The sequence below is a fragment of the Bos grunniens genome, chromosome 10, assembly GCF_055505025.1.
Source record: "Bos grunniens cultivar Pamir isolate PY7600 chromosome 10, Bosgru_T2T1.0, whole genome shotgun sequence".
Taxonomy (NCBI): Eukaryota; Metazoa; Chordata; class Mammalia; order Artiodactyla; family Bovidae; genus Bos; species Bos grunniens.
Genome location: NC_141174.1, coordinates 6,784,561 through 6,796,627, shown reverse-complemented (window position 1 = coordinate 6,796,627; position 12,067 = coordinate 6,784,561). Strand labels below are relative to the sequence as shown.

The 12,067-nt window shown below is 37.9% G+C and overlaps 1 long non-coding RNA gene across 1 annotated transcript in view; it reads left to right on the top strand.

Moving 5' to 3' along the window:
- Positions 1 to 12,067, top strand: part of LOC147363891 (uncharacterized) — a 36,062-nt gene that overhangs the window by 910 nt on the left and 23,085 nt on the right. The gene's annotated exons all lie outside the window — the stretch shown is intronic.

Below are 12,067 nucleotides of genomic sequence, written 5' to 3'. Positions count from 1 at the left end.
TTTGTCATTCTCGCTTCAGGAGAGGTATTAGGTGATGGTTTTGCAGGGTTGCTCATAAGCCATATTCTTCCTGCCCTCATTTATCCCCACCTGTAACTGACTAATATCCCCATTAGTCAGGGACTGGAGAATGTCAGATGCATAATAGACAATGAAGGGGAAACTGAGGCTTTAGTTCTGTGCCTCTCATCAGCTTACAGAGGCAAAACTTTCTAAGGTTTTCTTTCTTTTTGGTACAGTGTTTTTATAACATTTTTTATCTCTGTTTCACTAGGTGATAGAACCTATAAGAGGATACCCATTGTTTTATCTGAAATCAAATAGTCAGTGGGCAAAATCTTAAAGTAGAAAATATTTAAAATTTGTCAATGACCTCTTTTAATATGGTTCATTCATCAAAATCCCCTTTCAATCTGTTGTGGACTATCCAATAGGCAGGCAAAGAAAGTTCAGAGGACAAATCGCAATAGGAGTGAATAATTCATTCCAAAGAGAAAACAATACTGCTGGCTTTTAGAATTTACTAGATTTATTTAATGGTTATATTATTCATTCTGAATTATATATAAGAGAGGTGCCATACTATTTTCAGTTTCCATGGCTTCTGAACATCCTAATTACTCCTTTTCTTTAACTTTTTGTCAATTCCCAATCATCACATCTTTTGGATCTCTCTGTTTTCAACTACTATCTATGCGTTCAAAATATTTTCACTCATTCCAAAATTAAAATTGCTTTCAATAGGATTTGATAAACTAATTCACCTGGAAGAAACGTCTCAGACTATCTCTAATAGGGCTGGATACTGTATGGTATTTTCTTCTCTGCAGCCCCAGAATTTTAGGCATAAATTATAAGTCCATAGTGCATCTATTTTGAGACCATGTTGCTTTCCAAGTTCTCCTCAAATTATATTCAAAGGCAGCTGTCCATGTTAGCTATTCTTGAAGCCACTTCTGAATGCTACAGCAAACAAACAAAATAACACCAGCGTTGGTCTCATTTTTTTCTTCAGTTTTTAGTCTTTCTTTCTGCTAATGAGCTAGCTTAGACTGTGTGTTGGTTTATTAAATGCTTAAATCACTTCTGTTAAAGCTATTGACTACATTTTAAATTATTAACCACCTTCAATATTGCATTTCCAAGGATTTAAACTGATTTTACAGGAGTTCAAATAACGATCTAGGGACTTGAAAATCTGAGAAAGCCCTGTGCTTTGATATTCTTCAGAACTTGAGGTCTACAGAACCTATCTCCCTTGTAATTTTTGTGGTACCCACAATCTCATTGGAAACCAGAATCATTTATCTTGTAGATTTTCATCGCATTTGACTGCTGTTTCCTGTTCCAACAAGAAAACAAAGAACAGAAGATTTAACTTAGAGTTAAATTTAAAAAATACTTGGTATGGAATTAGACAGATTTGTAAAAAAATTTCACTTCTTTTCCTTCTTTTAATCACACATACACACATACACACACAGGCAATATGGCTTTACAATCAGGGAAGAAGGCAGTTAACTTCTAACTGTTGCATGGATTGAAAATCACCATAAATATTAATAAGAGAATAAATTCGGATCCTGGATCTTTAAGTTTTGGAATCTATCCAAGATAGAGTTAGCAACAGAACAATAGGTAATACTCTAATGATGGCTAATTAGCCCCTGCTTCGGAATTTCAGTTCCCATAGGATGCCTCTAATGATGATTTTCCACTACCATTACCTGCAGAGGGTTGTATAACTTGAAGGGCCCAATGTGATGAAACTGGCTCCTTCCAGACTCCCTAACTTTATTATTATCAATGGGTTTCTATATAAAAGCAATGAAGCACCTTTTCCTGGCTCAAACCTAAAAGAATATGACAAGGTATTTCAAGTGTGCATACATATGCTCCCCCTAAGATACACATAATTGGAAATAGTAAACAAATTCTTTAAGAAATAGTCTTCTATAAAGATGACTAGATAGCATAACAAGTATGGAAGACAGGCATAACTTTTCCCGGCATATATAATGGCATTTGCATCCTTAGCTCGGGGCAGGCCAGCCTGGTTAACCAGAGACCCCATAATTTACAGTAGATGTCTTTAATGAGGCCACTGAGAGACATGGGAAAGTAGACAGAGAGCAGGAAGAGTGAAAGTGGGTCTATAATAGAAAACAGAGGTTTCTAAATGCAGTTTCGGAAGACAGAGAAGGGTATAGTAAAAATTAACATAACAGCCATGTCTATAGAAACATTCTTTACTTCTAAGCTTTCATTAAATCAAATACTAAGTGGCAATTACTGAAATACAACAGGCACATTCAGACTCTTGACAACGCTCAACCACTCTGGGCTTTATAAGCATTTGTCCCAGTTCACATGATGTCCCCATCACACGAGGCGACTGTTTTACCACAGTCTTCAATGCCATGTGGAACAATCTAGGGTTCTTGAATGGCTCAATTATTTTGAGGTAATTCAAGACATCTCTATTGAGGCATCCAGTATTCAACCTGCGTTTAAATAGACTCTTGGGTCCTGAAAAGCATAAATGTATGCAATAGACAAGTTATCATCTGTTTCGGAGGGAGTAGGGCTTTACTTCCTGACTTAGAATTGTTCAATTGTGGGCACACACGTAGGATAATGTGCACAATGAAAAGTTTGATGCTATAAATATTTATTACACAACAGGGTTCAGAAAGGCCTACACTGAGTTGAGAAACAGGCAAGCAGAATCAACCGGCAGCATTTTGTTTTTCCTTTCTGGTTCTATATTGTTCAGTGTAGAGTTACTTCCAGCAATTCTTAAACATGTTTCACATTCGTCTGGGGTTGATAAGCAATGCCACTGTATCTCACCAATTTGGAAATTGAGGCTTGGACATGAAGCTGACTTATTGCATAGTTAACCCTAAATTGATGATGTTTCCTAGAGGTTAGAAAAAGAAAGTAGCCGTAAACTGGAGTGGAAAAGCCCCTCACCAGGTGACAGATCAACATGATATTTCTGCTCCTTGACCCTTTTACTCAAACTTGTCCTGTGTGCAGTCCTTAGAAACTGGAGACATCAGGCAGACTGGACAACAATTCAGAGACTCTTAGGACGACTCACCTCGTGAAAGGGTCTTTTAGTGTATATATGTGTGTAAGTACAGACTGGCCGTTTTAAATGGCATAATCTTAGTCATGGTCTCTTTTGTAAACAACCACATTTTACCCACAATGTTTTTCATATTGATACTGTCAGGGTGATAATATCAAATCAGAATAAACTCTTCATATATCCTGGAAGAGTTGCTGCCGAGATATGGAAAAATATTTCTAATGGCCAGGGCATTAGTAGGTCTCATGATATTATTAAGGATATATTAAGGATATAATTATCTCATGATATATTAAGGAAGCACCATGTATACAATCGTTGGGAGTGGAGTAAGGTAAGTTTGGGGGACTGGAGTCAAAATCATTTCTAATTGGTCCTAAGTAGTGATTGAGGCTGATCTAGCTATCTTTAGGGTTTAAAATGCTGCAACACATTCTATACACGCCACTTCCCTTCCCTTCCCCGCAAAACTGGCTGATTGTTCCTTTGTGAATTCTTTTCTCATCAGGGCTACCCTTTGTGATAATGTTCAACAACTATTAGCCTACATGAAGTTACTTTTGAGTCTTGAACAGAGTTATGGAGAAAGGAAGCTGGATCAAGGCTCTGCAACCTAGTGAAGATTTTGCGTATTGCAACTAAGACTCTGCACAGTCAAACATCAATCAATCAGTTAAATAGGGGGAAAAAATGTTCCTGGAAGACAGATGGATCTTTCCATCCTTCCTCTAATCCCAGATCCAGGGTCCATGTTCTTTCCTTTCATGTGGAGTCTAGCTTATCTTCAATCCAATTCAGTATAACTTAACCCATCAAGTCTCTTCAGAACTGTTACCTATGTGTTCATGCTCAGTCACTTAGTTGGGTCCGACTCTGTGATCCCGTGGACTGTAGCCTGTCTGGCTCCTCTGTTCATGGGATTTTCCAGGCAAGAATGCTGGAGTGGGTAGCTATTCCCTCCTCCAGGGGATCTTTCTGACCCTGGGATCCAATTCACTGGCAGGCAGATTCCTTACCATTGAGCCACCTGGGAAGTCCCCTATGTAGTGCTGTATAAATCTGTGGGATTTGGGGAAGGCAGTAAGGAGAGATATGAGAGCATTTAAAAAGATATTAACAAAGCCCTTGGGAGACTTATAAGAACAATAAGAATCAAATAAAACAATACTAATTATCAGTTGGCATGCATGTCTCTGTGCATGCTTACACACACACACACACACACACACACACACACACACAGAGCAATCTTTTCGATGATCAGATGAATATGTAACAGAATCCTGTGGATGAGCCCATTTCTAACTCTGGGTGAGTCCAGACACTGGAGCTCTCTTTTTTCAGAGCTTCCCCCAGCACCTTGTGTAATCACATCAAAGGTCAGGCTACTTTTTCTCCCTGAGGCTCAGCTATTAATGTTAACCCTCCCACAGCAAATTCATCCATGTTCCTGATGTTAGGATTCTTACCTTGTTTCTTTTTATCCTTACTCTACACAGTAATTATCTGGCTTAGACATAATCACATGAGAAGCTTTCAAAAACTTTATTATTACAAAATGTTTCAAAACGTACAAAATCTAGAGAACAGTAATGTCAGCTCCCTCATTCCTCCCAACATTTTGCTTCAATATATTTCAGTTCATGGCTGAATTTTTTTCACTTCCTAATCCCCCAAATTCATTTGAAGTAAGTATCAGATTTTTTATCATTTCATCCAAAAATATTTTCCAGTACATATTTTAGAAAAAATATTTGGATGTATAATTACATACTGTCATCACACTTCAATATAGCATTAATTCCTTGATAGAACATAATATTCTATCAATTTTAAAATCAATTATTGCATAAACTATTATTTCAAATCTTGTTTTATGTTATCAGAACTAGAATATGGTATGGATCTCAATTGGTAGTTGATATATATTCCTTAAGTGTCAAACCGGTCAATCCTAAAGGAAATCAGTCCTGAATGTTCATTGGAAGGACTGATGTTGAAGCTGAAACTCCAATACTTTGGCCACCTGATGCGAAGAGCTGACTCATTGGAAAAGACCCTGATGTTGGGAAAGATTGAAAGCAGGAGGAGAAGGGGACGGCAGAGGATGAGCTGGATGGATGGCATCACCGATTCAATAGACATGAGTTTGAGTAAACTCGGGGAAATGGTGCAGGACAGGGAAGCCTGTTGTGCTGCAGTCCATGGGATAACCAAGAATCGGATGTGACTGAGCAACTGACCTGTAACAAGTGTCTTTTAAAATATCCCTTCCCACACCCTCTTCTCTTTTTCTTTCTCTCCCTCTGTCTCTGCTTCTGTCTCTCTTTTGACCTTACTAATTATTCTTTGAAGAAATGGGTTGTTTCTCCTTTTTCTCACCATCTGGACTTCTCTCATTATCTTCCTGAGGTGTTATTTTATGCTTACTCTACTCTGTTGCTTGTATTTTCTGAAAATGAATCTAAATGCTCCATCAATTTTAGGTTTGAGCTTCCTGAAAAGCAGAAGTCATACCATATTTGGTAGTCTCTATTGCTGTGATGTTAGCAGTGATTAATGATTATTACTGCAATTCATTATGCCATAAGGAGTTGCAAAATAATGATATTCTAGTTCTAACTTCTTATGCTAACATTCCTATGATATTCTAGTTCTAACATTCCTGGACTATGTATCTTAAAAGAATCTCCTCCATCCAACTCCAAATACCATTGCATTGGGAGTTAGAGATCTAACATAATGAATTTCGGGGTGAGAGGTTGGAGGAGAACAATTCAATTCATAGCATAGGATTACATAACTAAATTGTAAAGTCATTTGGAATAAATTGTCTGTAATGCCACCAACTGAAATAAAGACAGACATATTATTTAATTTTACTTTAGATTTCTAGGAAATGTTAATTTTGTTTTGTAATTATGTAAAAATTTTCATGAATCCAAACTGAATTACACAAAACTAGAAGATTATTTCCATCCGGTACCTCTTCACTATTTCTTCCCTCCCATGTAGAGAACATTAAAAAAATGTATTGCTTATTCTTTTAGATAGCATATTTAAGAGACATATTCTTAGGAACTAATTTCAGTCTACCAAATTAGAATAATAATAATTCTAGCAAGTTAGAATCCCAGAGGGAGGCCAAATGACTCTGATGCACGTATCTGATTACAAATCCTACATACTCTTCTTCAATGATGTCATTTATTCCATACTTTCTGTTATAACTTAAAAGCCAGTGACTCAAAAATCTATTTCTAATCTTCAGTCTCTTTTGAATAACGGATTGTTGAAAAAACCAGATAACATAATGTCATCCTATCTTAATATATTCCAAGTAATCTTATTTGTTAAGTGTATCTGAGTATCTATATTGACACATTCTTAGAGGAACATAATTCTTTCCTTTTTCTTACACTCCGTACCAAAGCCTGACATTTCTTCCAAGTTGTTCCTCAAAGTCAGTCTCTATCTTTACTGCCGTAACCTTTGTCAGGACCAGGGTTTCTCAGTCTTGGAACTATTGGCATTTTTGAGTAGATAATTCTATGTCACGAGGAGCTTCCTTGTACTTTGCAGATTTTCTAGCAGTATCTTTGTTATCTTCTCTCTTAGGTGTTATCAGCCTCTTAGGTGTGATCCAGACATTACCAGGTGTCCCGTCTGTGTGTGTGTGTGTGTGTGTAGGTGAACTCTGTGCGGTAAGGTGGAGGGCAGATGGAGAATCTCTTGTCTGAAGCATCATCACCTCACTCTTAGACTCCAACAAATCCTCAGGCCTGGTCTACCTGCTTCTAAAATCATTGGTCTTCCACATTACTGTATATTACAAAATGCATCCTTCTTAATCCCAAACTTTGTTTTTTCTATGGGATATAGGCAAATACCACAGTCAGCTCTACACTGTTCTTGACTAAGAGTCCTTTCCACCATCATCTTCTGCTACTCACTCCCTACCCTGCCTAGTTCCATCCCCTTCTGTAGTGGCAGCTGCTCATCCCACCTCTCCAAATCTCCATTTATTTCTCTTCAATTTAGGCACATACTTTTTCCTCAGCTACATACCACTTGCTTTTTCAAGATGGAAAACCTCTAATCCCTCTTTTTGTAATCTTTATGTATTCATTCTTATTGCTGTTTGGTTGTACAGTGCTGCATGTTGCATCTTAATTCCTCAACCAGGGATTGACCCCTCAGCCTTTGCATTAGGAGCATGGAGTCTTAACCACTAGATCACCAAGGCAGTCTCTCTAATCACTCTTTAAGCTGGTTCTCAAAATTTGTTTAGCGAATGAGGCTTTTCCCTTTACCCCCAACTCAAGTACAATACCAAAGATATCATATTGTAACTATTTATACTCACTCTCACTCCTTTTCCAGGTAGCTCCCCAAGGGTGGCTGGATTTATTCACAATGCTTACACAGTACACCAAAGAGACACTTACTTGTATCTTCACCTTCACCTTTCTAGAATACTCCATGTCAGTAGAAGTAGAAAAAAAAAAAAAATGAGCAGTAAAATCATTCCTTTGAGATCTGCAGCCAGCTGGATTTAAAGGGTAATTGACTGACTGCATGTGATCCAGAAAACATATCACTCAAAACGCTTCTTTCAGAGTTACTTTTAACTTTTAAAAGCATTTTATTACTGCTAGAATTTGAAATAAAAGTTAGTAGTCCTTAACAGAAGAAAATGGCACCCAAGGCATTTCTAGAACTGATTGCAGAGTGCGCCTGTGGTGCCAGCAAAGGTCTGTTCCTTCTGACAGCACAGCTTCTGATCTGGAGCACTGAACTTCATTACCCACCTGTGCCTTTCAGGCGTGGCTGCTGTCCTCTGGTCCATGCATGCCCTTTCAAGGATTCTCAAAAGAGAATCAGGATGATATTGAGATGTTGGCAATGTTAGCCTGTCTGGAGAGAAAGTTATACTTGATACGATGGAGATGATCTGACCAGAAAGACACAGGGAGGTGGGAAAAATAAGCTCTATTTGAGTCCCTCATTAAGTTGCATACAGAAAAAGAGCACTTGCAAAAGTTAGAAACAAAACTAAATGAAATAGGGGTTGACCATTTTTAAGAGCTATCTTTCTTTATGAAAGTTTATTCTTAATTTTAGCCTTTGCTATTCTAGTCATGATAGTTATATAAGCTTCCCACTTTCTAGAGCAAGTGGGAAGAAAAGGAAAGAAAAGTGAACATTAACTGAATGTATTTTATATGTGGACAATAATGTAACAGAGGAGAACAAATTTGACTCCATGTTGAATCTACTCCTTGAGCTCTAAGCTTTTACTCTGTCTCCCATGTTTAGTCACTCTGGCTCTGCACCTTTGTAAAAGCATGTTGCCTCTAGCCTGAAACTTTCATGACAGCCTGTTCTCAAGGCTCTGATCTATAAAGGTATATACACTTTTCCATTCAAAATCCCATGGACGGAGGAGCCTGGGGGCTGCAGTCCATGGGGTCGCTAAGAGTTGGACACGACTGAGCGACTTCACTTTCACTTTTCACTTTCATGCATTGGAGAAGGAAATGGCAACCCACTCCAGTGTTCTTGCCTGGAGAATGCCAGGGACGGGGGAGCCTGGTGGGCTGTCATCTCTGGGGTCGCACAGAGTCAGACATGACTGAAGCGACTTAGCAGCAGCAGCAGTGTTAAAAAGATGCAAAACAGGAAATAACAATTGCCTTGTTGGAGGTTTATAAGAATATTGTGACCAGACCTACATGGAGAGTTGCAAGAATAAATGATTCCTGCACCAAGAAGTTTTCAACAACTGGCTTCTTACTATAAAAGAAGCCTGAATTCTAACCTAGGTAAGATGGTTCTTTGGGACACTAATTAACCATCTTGTACATCTGCTGGCTCTTCAAATAAAAATCAATATTTCTTACTCTAGCACCTCATCTCTTGATTTATTGGTCTGCTACAGCAAGCAATGTGAGCTTGGGCTTGGTAACAATAATGTGAAGAATGTAATATCTGTTACTTGGAAACTGAGGCTCTGTGAGATTAGTGCTGTCCTTATGGAGACAAAACTGGTAAGCCTTGATGTATTATTCAGATATGATTCTTTCTGTCTCTAAAGTCTATACACATTTTAGTTACCTCTTATTTTTCCCCTTTATCACTTTTGAGGCTTAAGTGCAATTCTTTATACTTACTGCACTGGGGTTTAGTACAGAGACTTGTGTTCGCTATGTCATATTGCCATATTGGTAGAAAAATGCCCTTCAATTGGTTGACTTTGTTCTTCACAGCTGACTAGGGATGAAAGAAGCAGGTGAGGGTTACTCAAAAGCAAAAACAAACACAAACAAACAAACCTAGTAGTTGTCACCGATTAGGGAAAGGTTAGAATTAAGAAACTCATGTTCCAATGCAACTATCCAAAGAATGGTTAAGCCTAAAAGTAGATTATGTTCATTGGGAATGGAGTTGTTTTACATGATGGTATTTTTAAATTCTTGCTCATGAAAAGAAGCAGAAGAACATTTATATTAAGGACAGAATCCAATCCTTGCAAATTCTTTGCTGTTTCTGCTAGTAAGACAAGGCAATGCACAGCTGATATTGTTTGTAAGAGCAGGGAACCTAAAATCAATCTTGGAGAGAAAGTCTTGACATAGGGGCTTGAGAAAGTGGGTGAAAAGATATAGGACCAAGGGAGAAAATGCACAATGAAGGGGGCTAAAGATCATACTTTTTTGGTTCATTTTTAATTTTTCCAAAAGCTTCATAAAAATGAATTCTAGAGTATTTTGGACGTGGCCACCTCCCATCTCTACTGCTCTCTCCACTGTGAATGCAGTCCAAAAGACTAACCACTTCTGTTGGAAGTATATTGGACAACTCAAGCAAGCAGAAACAGACTGATTCTAAAAGTCAACCAACAGCTGTTAAGATTTATTTGTAAGTAGCCATTGATTCAAGATCTTCTCTTGATACTACCCTTAGAGATTTATCCATGCTGATTCACAAAAGCATGCTATGAAAGTAGAAAACTGGTATAATTATCTCCATTTTATAAAAGCAGAAACAGAGCCTTAGAAACAAATCAACATTTCCAGAAATACATAACAACAAAGGAGAAGAACCCAAGTCCAGAGCACCTTTGCTTTGGACAATGTGGTTTCACACACTCAAGAAAACAGTGTTTCTCCTGGGTCTGGGCCTTCCTCCCTGATGAGGCCTGGTATTGCATGACCTTTGCAACATATCAGCATAGACAGATGACTGTAAGAAATGTGCAGTGTATTTACCAAGAAATAGTTCCTTGCTAAATTACATTTGGACAAACAAGAGGTTAATCTATAAGAAATTGTACTATAACTGGTGATCACTGGTAATAATAAATAAGACTTAAGAGCTCTGGGGTAGCATTTTAAATATACAATAGCTAATTAACTAAAACTATACAATTTACAAGCACGTCTATTGAAAACTTGAAACTGCTAGTAGAACATCCATTTACCACACGTAGTAGCTATTACATCATAAGAATATTTTCATTTTGAGTTTATTTTTGTGTATGGTGTTAGAAAGTGGTCTAGTTTCGTTCTTTTACAAGTGGTTGACCAGTTTTCCCAGCACCACTTGTTAAAGAGATTGTCTTTAATCCATTGTATATTCTTGCCTCCTTTGTCAAAGATAAGGTGTCCATATGTGCGTGGATTTATCTCTGGGCTTTCTATTTTGTTCCATTGATCTATATTTCTGTCTTTGTGCCAGTACCATACTGTCTTGATGACTGTGGCTTTGTAATAGAGCCTGAAGTCAGGCAGGTTGATTCCTCCAGTTCCATTCTTCTTTCTCAAGATAGCTTTGGCTATTCGAGGTTTTTTGTATTTCCATACAAATTGTGAAATTATTTGTTCTAGCTCTGTGAAGAATACCGTTGGTAGCTTGATAGGGATTGCATTGAATCTATAAATTGCTTTGGGTAGTATACTCATTTTCACTATGTTGATTCTTCCAACCCATGAACATGGTATATTTCTCCATCTATTAGTGTCCTCTTTGATTTCTTTCACCAGTGTTTTATAGTTTTCTATATATAGGTCTTCAGTTTCTTTAGGTAGATATATTCCTAAGTATTTTATTCTTTTCGTTGCAATGGTGAATGGAATTGTTTCCTTAATTTCTCTTTCAGTTTTCTCATTATTAGTGTATAGGAATGTAAGGGATTTCTGTGTGTTGATTTTATATCCTGCAACTTTACTATATTCATTGATTAGTTCTAGGGTTAGGGTAAATGCTGGAGAGCGTGTGGAGAAAAGGGAACCCTCTTACACTGTTGGTGGGAATGCAAACTAGTACAGCCACTATGGAGAACAGTGTGGAGATTCCTTAAAAAACTGGAAATAGAACTGCCTTATGATCCAGAAATCCCACTGCTGGGCATACACACTGAGGAAACCAGAAGGGAAAGAGACACATGCATCCCAATGTTCATCACAGCACTGTTTATAATAGCCAGGACATGAAAGCAACCTAGATGTCCATCAGCAGATGAATGGATAAGAAAGCTGTGGTACATATACACAATGGAATATTACTCAGCCATTAAAAAGAATTCATTTGAATCAGTTCTAATAAGGTGGATGAAACTGGAGCCTATTATACAGAGTGAAGTAAGCCAGAAAGAAAAACACCAATACAGTATACTAACACATATATATGGAATTTAGAAAGATGGTAACAATAACCCTGTATATGAGACAGCAAAAGAGACACTGATGTATAGAACAGTCTTTTGGACTCTGTGGGAGAGGGAGAGGGTGGGAAGATTTGGGAGAATGGCATTGAAATAAGTATAATATCATGTGTGAAACGAGTTGCCAGTCCAGGTTCGATGCATGATACTGGATGCTTGGGGCTGGTGCACTGGGACGACCCAGAGGGAGGGTATGGGGAGGGAGGAGGGAGGGGGGTTCAGGATGGGGAACACATGTATACCTG